Source organism: Dipodomys spectabilis, unplaced genomic scaffold (genome assembly GCF_019054845.1).
Source record: "Dipodomys spectabilis isolate Male_0828 unplaced genomic scaffold, ASM1905484v1 ptg000078l, whole genome shotgun sequence".
NCBI lineage: Eukaryota > Metazoa > Chordata > Mammalia > Rodentia > Heteromyidae > Dipodomys > Dipodomys spectabilis.
Genome location: NW_024870755.1, coordinates 5,023,876 through 5,036,448, shown reverse-complemented (window position 1 = coordinate 5,036,448; position 12,573 = coordinate 5,023,876).

The following is a 12,573-nucleotide window of genomic DNA, read 5'->3' as shown; positions in this document are numbered from 1 at the left end:
ATTATCTTGTCTTTTCACCATGGACCCCAGCCATTTCCTGTGGCTGGAAGCCTATTTTTCATAGCTCCTGACCCTCAGGCCTCATTTGCATGGAGGAGTCAGGGCAAATGCAGGGAAGAAAGCTTGCTTAAGAAAAGCTTCTAGGGGCTGGGAAGGTGGCTCAGTGGTAGAGCGCTTGCCTTGCATGCCTGAGGCCCTGGGTTCGATTCCTCAGCACCACATAAGCAAAAAGAAAAAAGCCGGAAGTGGCGCTGTGGCTCAAGCGGTAGAGCGCTAGCGCTAGTCTTGAGCTGAAGAGCTGAGTGACAACTTCCAGGCCCAGAGTTCAGGCCCCAGGACTGGACCCCCCCCCCAAAAAAGTAAAGCTTCTAGCCTAATGCCACCAGTGGCTCAACCCCTGTAAATCCTAGCTACTCAGGAGACTGAGATCAGAGGGAAGAAATTACTGAGACACTTCTTGCTGATGAACTACCAAAAGCCAGAAATGGAGCTGTGGCTCAAGTGATAGAGTGCCAGCATTTAGGGAAAAAGTTGAGAGACCAAAGCCCAGACCCCTGAATTAAAGCCCCAATACTGGCACCTAAAAAAATAAAGTTTTCAGGAGCTCCTAGTCCACTGTAGTGAAACTCCAGATCAGCCCGGCACCGGGGGCTCACACCTGTCCTCCTACCTCCTCAGGAGGCTGAGACCTGAGGATCGCGGTTCCAAGCCAGCCCAGGTCAGAAAGTGTGGGAGACTCTGAACTTCAAGGAACCTCCAGAAAACTGGAAGTGGCGCTGTGGCTCAAGTGGTAAGCTGAAGAGCTGCGGGACAGCGCCTAGGCCCAGAGTAAAAGCCCCATGACCAACACCTGGCCTGCTTGGATCTCACTCTGTTGCAGAGTACTTTCCAATGGGCCCCTGATGGTCTCCCAATGTCTAGGTGTCCCACCAGTCTTAAGAGCAGCCTCTTTGGAGGTCTTTTCCTACAGAGTAGGCCACAGTATCAGAGAAGGGTCAAGCCTTGGGGCACAGAGGTCATCGGTCGAGTAATCAGAATGGCATCTGTCATGGGTGCTGTATGGATCTGAGCAGTAAATCTACATGTCATACCAGCGTTCTGGGCCAGGAGGGGCAGGAGCTGCAAGATGACACAGCAGGTAATGCCCACTCGCACAAGTATCACAAAAGTGTGAATCTGTCAGGCACACCTTTGACAGGTGTTGAGTTGGGCTCATGAAAGACTTGTAGGCTTAGAAATCCACAGGTGGCTGGCTGCTGCTTGTAGCAGTAACTACCCCTGGAGTCCCAGAGCCTTGCTTTCCTCACCAGTGCTCAGGGGCAGATGAAGGTCTGAAATCATGGGCCAACTACAAAGGAGCATCCATAGTGTCCTTCCCTCGGTCCTGTGGCCCCATGCATGGATGGAGGAGCAGGTTCCATGGGACTTACTGCCATGTCCCAGACCCCTCAGCCCAAGAAGGACTTAGGGAGAAACAACTTGATCTGCCTTGAGAGTTTACTATGATTATGCCTCAGGACTGCCCACAGTTCTACCTCAGCTCATCATTAACACCTCTGTGTGTGTGTGTGTGTGTGTGTGTGTGTGTGTGTGTGTGTGCATGCATGTATGCATGAACATATTTGTACAGGGGTTTGAACTCAGGGCTCAGGCTCTGTCCCTGAGTTTTTTTCATTGAGGGCTAGCACTCTACCACTTGAGCCACAGCTTTTCTTCCAGCTTTCTGTGGTTATTTGCAAATGAGAGTCTCACAGACTTTTCTAGCTGGGCTGCCACTGAATGGCAATCCTCAGATCTCAGCCTCTGAGGAGATAGGAATATAAGAGAATGAGATATTAGTACCTAACTGGCCACACTTTCCTTCTTGGATAAAACAGAGTACCTCTCTGTCTCAGCTGAGCACCCATGTACAGCTACTTCTCCAACCCAGGCTTCAGACAAAACATACCCTCCACTGAGAACAAAGAAATGGAATCAGGTTTGAGCTTTATGTTCTCCACACAGTCATGGGCTGCTAGGAGCTGATGTAGAGATCAGAGATCTAGGCCAGGGCAAGTAGACAGCTGTTAGAACAGAAGAGCGTATGAAAAGACATCCTTGCAGCTGGGTGCCAGTGGCTCATGCCTATAATCCTAGCTACTCAAAGCTGACACCTCAGGATCAATCAAGATTCAAAGCTAGCCTGGGTAGACTCTTATCTCCAATGAATCATCAAAAAGCTGGGAAGCAAAGCTACACTAGTTCACATGGTACAGCACCACCCTTGTGCAAGTCCCGGTAAACACACACACACACAAACACACACACACACACTAACATCTTTAACAGGTGCCAATGTCTCATACCTGCTATCTAGTACTCAATAGGCTGAACTCTTAGGATGGCAGCTTGAAGCCAGACCAGGCAAGAAAATCTGTGAGATTCTTCTCTCCACTAAACTACTAAAAAAAATGAATGGTGAGCTGTGATTCAAGTGGTACAGTGTTAGCTCAGGGACAGTGCCTAGGCCCTGAGTTCTAGTTCTGAGATTTTTTTTTGGGGGGGGGGGGGTCCGGTCATGGGGCCTGAACTCTGGGTCTGGGCACTGTCCCTCAGCTCTTCAGCTCAAGTCTAGTGCTCTACCATTAGAGCCACAGCGCCACTTCCGGGTTTTCCTTTTTGCTTATGTGGTGCTGAGGAATCGAACTCAGGGCCTCAGGCATGCAAGGCAAGCGCTCTACCACTGAGCCACCTTCCCAGCCCTCTGAGATTTTTTTAAAATAAATACCCTTTGCCATCCCCAACCACACAGGCCATAATTCCTGATTTTGGTCATCCTAGATCTCACTTTCGTTCCTGCCACTTCCACAGCACTCTCACATGTAGCCTGTGTGTGGCTAGCACTGGGTTAAGAATTGAACTTACACAAGGGGGTCATAACCAGGTCAAGGTTAATGCCCCAGAACATTGAGGTACTGGCCATACCAGTCTCTCACCCCCTCTACCCTGACCCTGGAATCTAGTCTGTGCCTCTCTATTATGATTATCCGGAATTGTTTAGAAGGACCTGAGAGGCCCAGCTGGGGGGGGGGGGGGGGGAAGATAGACTTTCCTGCAATAAGGTACATTTACATTTCCTAGACACCAATGGGTACTTCGAAGATAACTTGGCCTCACTTTCCATGTAGCCCCAGATCCTCTTGTTTGGGCGGCCTTCAGTCAGCTATCAGGCTGAAGTTGGCCAGAGGCATTGGCAACCACCCTTCCCCCACTCCATTGCCAGCCTGCTAGGATGGACATGCATCCAGAGGCCCAGCTGAGGAAAAAGAAAGGACATGCATGACTGAGCCCCTCCCCTCCAGGGGCAGGGAGAACCTATGCCAGCTGGCCCTACTGACCCAGAATCCTCTGGAGGCGGCCAAAGTTATGGACAGCCAGATTTGGGCCCCAACAAAAAGCTAGAATATACGGGCCTCTGGCAATTTAGGACTCATTGTAGACCCAGATAGGGGGCTATAGGCAGGGTGCCATGGAGGAGGGGCTACCTCTGAAGTCAGGAAGAGGCAGACAGGTGCCCAGGAAGGGGACAGAGAAAGATGAGGGAACCACACACACACACACACACACACACACACACACACACACACACACACACACACACACACAGGGGTAGCCCAAGGCCTCAGCAGTCCCTGAGCATCTGAACATCCCAACCCCTGAGAAGATAGCACTACCATCCTCAGACCAACTGTAGACAAAACTCAGAGCATCTCACACATCTGGAATGGCTCATAACACAGCATGGTATTTCCTACTTTATACTCTGCTATGCAGAAAATTCAGCTACCTTATTTTTGGTTGTTGGTCATGGGGTTTGAAATTTGGGCCTTCACACAGTCCTTTAGCTCTTCAGCTGAATGTGTGCGCTCTACCACTGGAGCCATAGCACCACTTCTGGTTATCTGGTGGTTCAAAGCCAGCCTAAGCTGGCTTTGATCCGCGATCCTGAGATCTCAGTCTCCTGAGTAGCTAGGAATACAGTTGTGAGCCACTGGCAGCACCCGGCTTCAGTTACCTTCTTATACCCAGGGAAACCCAACTTGTCAGGCTACAAATCACATGCAATCCTTTGCTTGGGACTTTGACACCAGCATCCAAAACCATACTTCCATGTATGGAGAGAATAAAATTGACACTACCATCCCACCCCTGCTCACATTCACCCCACTCCCTGCCTAAGACAGGCCACAACCTCTGAAGTTCTTGGTAAGACAACGCCCACCCTGCTGTGATTTCACACTCGGGCAAACCTGGGAAGATCTTAGAAATTTCTGTACATTGAGGGCAGCACCTGGTCTCCCAACCACAGCACCCCAACTCCTTCACCATCTCTTGCAGGCAAGGGGTGTCTTTCCGGTTTTTTTTGTTTGTTTTTGGTTGAGGGGCTTGAACTCAGGAATTGGGTACTGTCTCCGATGATGATTTATGCTCAAGGCCAGTGCTCTACCATTTGAGCCATGGAACCACTTCCAGTTGGAGATTGGAGATGAGACTCTCATGGGACTTTCCTGCCTGAGCTGGGAAACGGGATCCTCTGGATCTCAGCTTCCCAAGTAGCCAGGATGACAGGTGTGGGACAACAGCCCAGGGCTTATGGTGTCTCATTCTTTAGAATTTCCTCCTAGTCCTCCTCTAGACACTACCACCTAGATACTCCTCTACTGCCCTCAGAGACAGAAAGGGAGGCTTGGAATCTGGGTAGGGCCATGGGCATTAAAGGTTCCCCTCCACATCTCTACCCCTCTCTAAGCTCCCATCTGCCTCCTGTGGGTGGTCTGGTCATCCGGAGCAGATCAGACCCACTAGGACTTCTGGGGCCTGCCTGTATCCCCCTGCCCCATCCAACAGGTACCTGAGTATTTCTAGGGCCAGCTGCTTCATGTCCTGGTGGAAGATGTTGGGAGGGTTGCTGATAACCGGGTCCAAGTTTTCAGGGCAGAAGGAGTGTCCAGTTCCCCTCTGTCAAAGAAGGAGACACAAAGCATGGATGGAACTACTAAGAACTACAGGGCATAGCCATCCACCAATCACCAAGGTCCCTTTGCTTGCTGTTTTATGTGGACAGTTCTGGGGCTTGACCTGGGGGCCTGAGCGCTGTGTAGGAGCTTCTTTTGCTGGAGGTGAGTGCTCTTCCATTTGAGCCAAGGTGCCACTTCTGACTTTTTTCTGTGTATGTGGTACCTAGGAATTGAATCAAGGGTTTCCTGTTTGCTAGCGAGCCCAATACTGCTAAGACACAATCCCAACCTTGGATAGCTGTTTTACTGTGACCCCTTGGGCCTGTCTCGGGACAGTCTTGCACATCTGTACCGAGTTTCTCAGCAGCAGCCATGGCTGGAAATGATCATGCATAGCTATGTTGTCCTTTATCTACAGCATCTTTGCACTCTGTGCTTCCTGTCTGATCCTCCTTGTTAAGTAAGATCCCCTTTCAAGTCCTGCTTCTAAGAAGCCCACTCCATTTGCCCTGGCAGAGAGGGACCTTCACTCTGCAGGCTGCCGGCCTTGTCACGATCTGCCTTCTGGCCAGTGTGGATTGAGACTGCATGAAGGAGAAGGCCTGGATTCCACCACCCACTACCCTGGGACCGATGCTGTACCACACTCCACGAGAGGGCACTCGAGGCCCAGGCAGTATGGGGCAACAAGATGGGAACATTTTTTGTGTGGGCTTGAACTCAGGATCTGGGAGCTCTCTCTCTGAGTTTTCGTGCTCAAGGCTGCTGCTCTACCACTTGAGCCACAGCTCCACTTCTGGCTTCTTGGTGCTTCCATGGAGAGAAGAGTCTCTCTGGCTTTCCAGCTTATGACTGGCTTTGATCTTTGATCCTCAGATCTCTGCCTCCCAAGTCACCAGGATGTCAGGCTTGAGCCTGAGCCAGAGGTGACACGCACCAGAGCCTTTCTTTTGAGCTTCTGTTTAGTTCGTGTGAGCTAGCAAGCCCCAGTTAATATAGTCAATTTCAGGGGTTCAAGTTTGTCGCCTAGATCAGTTAATCTAAGGAGATAAAATGTCTTTGGAAAAGGCTACTTTGAATTGAATTGGCCTAGGTGAGTGTGTGTGTGTGTGTGTGTGTGTGTGAGAGAGAGAGAGAGAGAGAGAGAGAGAGAGAGAGAGAGAGAGAGAGAGAGAGAGAGAGAGAGAGAGAGAGAATGAATGAGTTTCAGGGATACTTACATCCATCTCTGCGGTGCCTCATCCTCCCAGTGGTGAGTCCATCCTGGATCCCCACCCCAAGGAAGGTGGGTAGGGAGGGTATGTAAGGTCACATCGAGTGGAATGATCTGAATTCTATCCTGCAACTGAAGCCTGGAGAGATAATGAAGAGAAGGAGAGGTTTAGAAGAACATCAAAGGTAGCCACTTATCTTTGGCTACAAGTACCAGAGAGAAGACTGAATCCATCCTTTTTGGTAGTAAGATAACAGGTAAGATAACATTTATTTTATTATTTTTTTTGTGAGTCCTAGGTCTTGGATTCAGGGCCTGGGTGTCATCCCTGTGCTTCTTTTTCTCAAGGCTGAGGCTCTACCACTTGAGCCACAGCACCACATCTGGCTTTTTTGTGTATGGGGGGAGGTGGTTTATGGGAGATAAGAATCTCACAGACTCTCCTGCCTGGGCTGGTTCTGAGTCACAACCATTAGACCTCAGCCTCCTGAATAACCATGATGACAGGCAGGAGCCACCAGCACCTGACTGCCACCATCCATTTATAATCTTCTAGGGCCAGGTCTGGGCCACCCACCCTGCACCTCCTTTGTGGTGAGTGGGAAGCCGACATGGGTGGGTTTTATACTTCAACAGCCTACCTGCCTGTGAGCATTGTTCCGGGTCAGTCTGGTGGCAGCTTCCTCCTTATTGACAGCAATGACTTGGCTCTGTCACAAGAACAAATGTCCCCCAAGAGGTATCAGGCCTAGTGTCTTTCATCTGCATACTGCCCCTCCAACCCAAAACAACACACTCCAGCAAAGCGAAGTAGACATAGAGTGGATTCATTTTCTTATAACCAGGGTCTGGCAAGATAAGTGGTGGTGAGGATCAGAGGCCCTGGATCGTGCTGGGTGGTAGGAAAATGCGATGCCTCCTTATATCCACTTTTTTTTAACTGTCTTAGCAGAAGGTAGTGGGGAAGGACTCACAGGAGGGACAGATGATGAATATCTGACACAGTCAAACCCAGGCACAGAGGGGCTTACCTCAGGGAGCTAGTTCAATAGGCTGAGCAAGACAGCTCCTGACCCACAGCCCACCTCCAGAATGAGAGGGCCGCCTTGACTCCCAGCCACATGGCAACCCTGGGCCACCTTCTCCAGCACCCATTCAACCAGTTCCTGTGTGAGAGAGATAGGTAGGGAGAGAGACAGAGACAGAGAGAGACAGAGAATGTGAGAGAGAGAGAGAGAAAGAAAGAAAGAAAGAAAGAAAGAAAGAAAGAAAGAAAGAAAGAAAGAAAGAAAGAAAGAAAGAAAGAAAGAAAGAAAGGAAGAAAGAAAGAAAGAAAGGAAGAAAGGAAGGAAGGAAGGAAGGAAGGAAGGAAGGAAGGAAGGAAGGAAGGAGGAAGGAAGGAAGGAAGGAAGGAAGGAAGAAAGAAAGAAAGAAAGAAAGAAAGAAAGAAAGAAAGAAAGAAAGAAAGAAAGAAAGAAAGAAAGAAAGAAAGAGAGAAAGAGAGAAAGAAAGAGAGAAAGAGAGAAAGAAAGAAATAAAGAAAATCCGAATTACACTTTAGCCGGGTGTCGGTGGCACAGGACAATAATGCTAACTACACAGGAGGCTGAGATTTGAGGATCATGGTTCATAGCCAGCCCAAGCAGGAATTTCTGTGAGACTCTTATCTTCAAAGAACCACCAGAAAATTGGATGTGATGCTGTGGCTCAAGTGGTAGAGTGCTAGCCTTGATCTGAGGAGCTCGGGGACAGTGTCCAGGTCCAGAGTTCAAGCCTCACAACTGACAAGAAGTGGACTTGCCACCACAAGAAGTGGACTGAATAACATCCACTGTCTTAGGGAATATGGCAGAGAAGTCAGGCCGAGCTTGCTGTCAGCTGGGGGTCATGAGTAGGTCTCCTAGCATCTCCATGCCTCATTTTCCCCAGCTACAAAACTTAGCACAGTGAAGGATCCCTTTCCTCATGGGGATAGGGTAAGGATGAAAGAGAGCCATGTTTTGTTTCATAATCCCGTACCTGTTGCAGGCCCCATCTGAGCGTTTTCTGGGTATCTTCCTGTCATATGCTCATAGAATTTCCAAGAACCATATCTGACAGCCTCTCCCTCTATGCCTGGCTCTGCCCCAGAGATCCCCCTGTATTGATTCCTTGTTTCCTCAAAATTGTCTCGGGAGGAGACTGAGGACCAATGGTCGAGGCCCAATCCAGAGCTTCACGTTAGGTCAAGAATCGGCTGCCATGGACTAAAAGTTTGGGACAATCCATCTAAACCAATGACTGAGCGTGGCACTACATGTCTAACATTCCAACTAAAGAGGACCAGGCCTGCTGGCACATGCTTGTCACAGATAGGAGGCCTGCGATCCAGCCCAGCCTGAGCATATATGCCCAAGACAGAAAGGCTTAGCTCACATGGTAGAAGACCTGATTGGCAAGTCTAAGGCTTTGAGTACATACCCTAATATACCAAAAAGAATCAGAGGCCTTGTGCCAGATGCTCATGCATGTAATTCTAGCTACTCAGGATACTGAAATCTGAAGATCACAGGTCAAGATTTAAAATAGCGTTGGCCTCACCCATGAGACGTCATTATGAGAAGAACCGGACTCTGACCCATACCAGTACACTCCATACTAACAGGGCTCACATTCTTACTAAGAGCTGGCTATGCTGTCTGTCCCCCTGGGGAGTCACCCCCTGCGGGCCCCACACCCAGGTCTTCCTGAGCTCTCTCTGCCACCAACCAGGCCTAAGGGAGTAGACACCTACAGGGCACACAGATCCTTTGGTCTTATAATTTAATGGTGCTGAGTCCCCTTCAAGTGTTCCACCCTTACAGGCCCCTAAACCTCTGCCAAAAAAAACATGCATACCCCAAAGATAGCAGTTATAAGTTACCAAAGGGTCCAGTGCTCCGTGTTACAACCCACTTCTACACACAGACACACAGACACACACACACACTAACACACATACACACAAAGCTGGCACGGGTGGCTTATGTCTGTCATCCTAGCTACTCAGGAGGCTAACATCTGAGGATCACGGTTCAAAGCCTGCCCATACAGGAAAGTCTGTGAGGCCCCTATCTACAGTGAACCACCAAATAGCCAGAGATGGAGCTGTGGCTCAAGTGTCGTAGCACTAGCTTTGAGCACAATAGCTCAGGAACAGCACCTAGGTCCTGAGTTCAAGGCCCAGTTCTTCTACCTCCAAACACACACAGACACAGACACAGACACACAGACAGACACACACACACACACACCACACACACACACACACACACACACGGACAGCCCAAGGCTTCAGCAGTCTCTGAGAAGAGAACCATGAACTCCCTCCATTAGGATCACATCCCACCCCCGAGAAGGTGGCACTCCAGACTTCAGACCCACTGTAGACAAAACATTGAGCTTCTCACATACCTGGAATGTCTCATAGCCCAGCATGGCATTTCCTACTGTACACACTGCTATGTGGAAAACGTAGTCACCTCTTTTTTTGTTGTTGGTAAGGGGGTTTGAATTCTGGGCCAGGGCACTGTCCTTCAGTTCTTCAGCTGAAGGTGAGCACTCTCCCACTTGAGCTACAGCTCCACTTCCTATTCTCTGGTGGTCCACCGGACATCAAGTCTCACAGAACTTTTCTGCCCAAGCTGGCTTTAAACCGTGATCCTCAGATCTCAGTTCCTAAATAACTAGGATGACACCCATGAATTACGGGCAGCCGGCCAAAGATACTTTTCCATGCCGTTCATCCTATCTCCTCAGGAGACTGAGATCTGAGGACTGTATTTGGATGCACCCTTCTCAGCAAAGTCCATGAGAACTCTTTATTTCCAATTAAACACCCAAAAAAGTTGGAAGTGGAACTGTGGCTCAAATGGTAGAATGCTAGCTTTAAGCATCAAAGACAAGGGATAGGACCCAGTCTCTAGTTTCAAGCTTTTTCTAGCAAAGACCCACCCAAGAAAAGGAAGCAGATGGGCACACTGGAGCTCAAAGCTCACACATAATACTCAAGACTCCCAGAACAGACCCAATCCTGCTCTGATTCTCTAGATTCTATGTCCTACATCATGGCAATCTTAGATGGGACTGACCATGCACCAAGTTAGGACGTTCAAGTACAATCTCATACTGAGGATCCCTGACCTTATCAGAGACTCAGGATCTCTCACTGTCCTGCATTGACACTGGACAGTGAGGTGAGGTCTAGTTATCCAACCACAGGATGTGGGAACGAAAGGATTTCACAGCCAAGGGAAGCAGACTGGAGGGCTCTATGTCCCTCTCTCTCAGGAAGGAGAAAAGGCCTGATCCATCCCAGCAATGTTCCTGGGTTGTGAGTATACTCAAAAACAACCCTGCTCAGAGCCCAGGGCCTCTGGTTTTCCCACCAGCCTCTACCCAAGCCTGCACCACCTTCAGTTGGCCCTCTCTGAATCCCAGATCTGCCATCTAGACTAAAGGGTGAGCCAGAAGAGAGCCCCACCTCTGCCTCTGAGAATGGCAGTCAAGAGGTCCTAGTGCCCCCTAGAGGAAGTCTCGGGGCTACACGGGTCCAGACTCCAGTCCTCATTCCCTGTCTGTCCTGTGCCATTGGCACAGTTACCTCTGTCTCTGGTGTAGGAATGAACACCGGGGGTGTTGTAAAGCCTAACTCGGAAATCCTTACCCAAAAGACCATCAGAGACTATCACCAATGTAAAAGCAAAGGAGTCTTTATTGGAAGCTTGAGCTTGGTCCCCGCAGTGTACATGGCAGCAGCCCATGATGCTGAGAGGCCCCGAGCCCATAGTTACAACACTTTTCATACACTTTTTTAGGGAATGTAGGGCTTTGCGTACATCATAATTTCTTGTAACAAATCACTACAAACCCCAGGAAAATCACAAAACAATTCTATAGTATGATTGGCACACTACAAAGAGGGAAAGGACCAGAAACAAGTTGTTGGTTAGATCAAGGGGGCCAACATTCTTTAAACTGGCTGGCTTGCAACACAGGGGAGTCTCAAGAGGATACATGCTAAACTGCAGAGTTGCTTTTTTAAACAAACACCAACTGTGGCCTGACTGCAGGGTCACCAAGCACTCCAGCACCTGCTTGCCTGCGGTTTTCCCAAGGATTGTTTATGTTCCTAGTCCCCTGGGAAATGCTTCTTCTGTTCATTCCCAGGTCGGGTTCATGGTCAGCTGCATAACTCATACCTCAGAAGATGCTCACTAGCTCAAGATGGAGTCACCCAGGCCTCAGTCTTCTCAGTGTCATCTTCAGATTGAGCCCGGGCATGTCCAAGTCCCCAAGGATGTACTGCACAGGCATCCTGTGGCAGATGACAGCCAGGTGGTCAATGGTGAACCCAAGGTGCCAGGACTTTTAATAGTCATGTGGCTGGGTCGAAGGCTCTATCACTGATGGTTGAGGTTGTCAGGCTAGGTCACGGCTCCAATGTCCTGACACACCTGACCTGGGATCATCCTCCCTCTTCATCTCCCTTGCCCCACCTCCCCCGCTTTGACACTCCCTTACCCCCAAACTTCCCTAGATCTTGGACCAGAAAATAAACTTGTTGGGGCTGGGGATGTTCGAAACATGGTGAAACACCCTGAGCCCTATGGTCTACCCGAGGCTGCTTCCCTCTGCAGTCGGTGACCACAAAGCTCTTGGATGTCATAAAGTAGCTGAGGGGTCATTGGCTTGGTCCTACATACTGTCTTTAAGCTCTCAAACTGTCCCCACAGAGATTGTGAATGGTTGGCTGCCTTGATCCAGGGACTCCAAACCAAGGCTCGCATGCTCCCTTCTTCCCTTTCTTTCTTCTTTTTCTCCCACCGTCCTCCTCTCTCTTTCCTTTCTTTCTCTGACTCCTGGGCCTTGAACTCGGAGCCTGGGTGCTGCCCCTGAGTTTTTGTACTCAAGGCCAATGGACTAAGGCTTGACCCACACATCCACTTCTGGCATTGTCTTTTTGGTAGTTAGTTGGAGATAAAGTCTTACAGGCTTTCCTGCCCAGAACTTAAGCCTCGATCCTCCCATCTCAGCCTCCTAAGTAGCTAGGATGACAGGCATGAAGCACAGGCATCCAGCTCAAACCAAGGTGTCTTCATGTGTTGTGGAACCAGCACTGGAAATTTTCATCATCTATGACCACCCCTCCCCCCCCCCAGCCTGGCACACACTGTAACTCTTTGTTGGATAAATAAATAAGCATCTGTCTACGACAATACTACAGAAAAGTCCCATCTGATTCTAGTAAGCATCTTGGGTGGGCAAAACCTGATGTAGCTCTCCCACAGTTCTCCCTACTCCCTCTTCCTGTCCTTCTGGTGCCACCGCACTTAACTCTTTTGG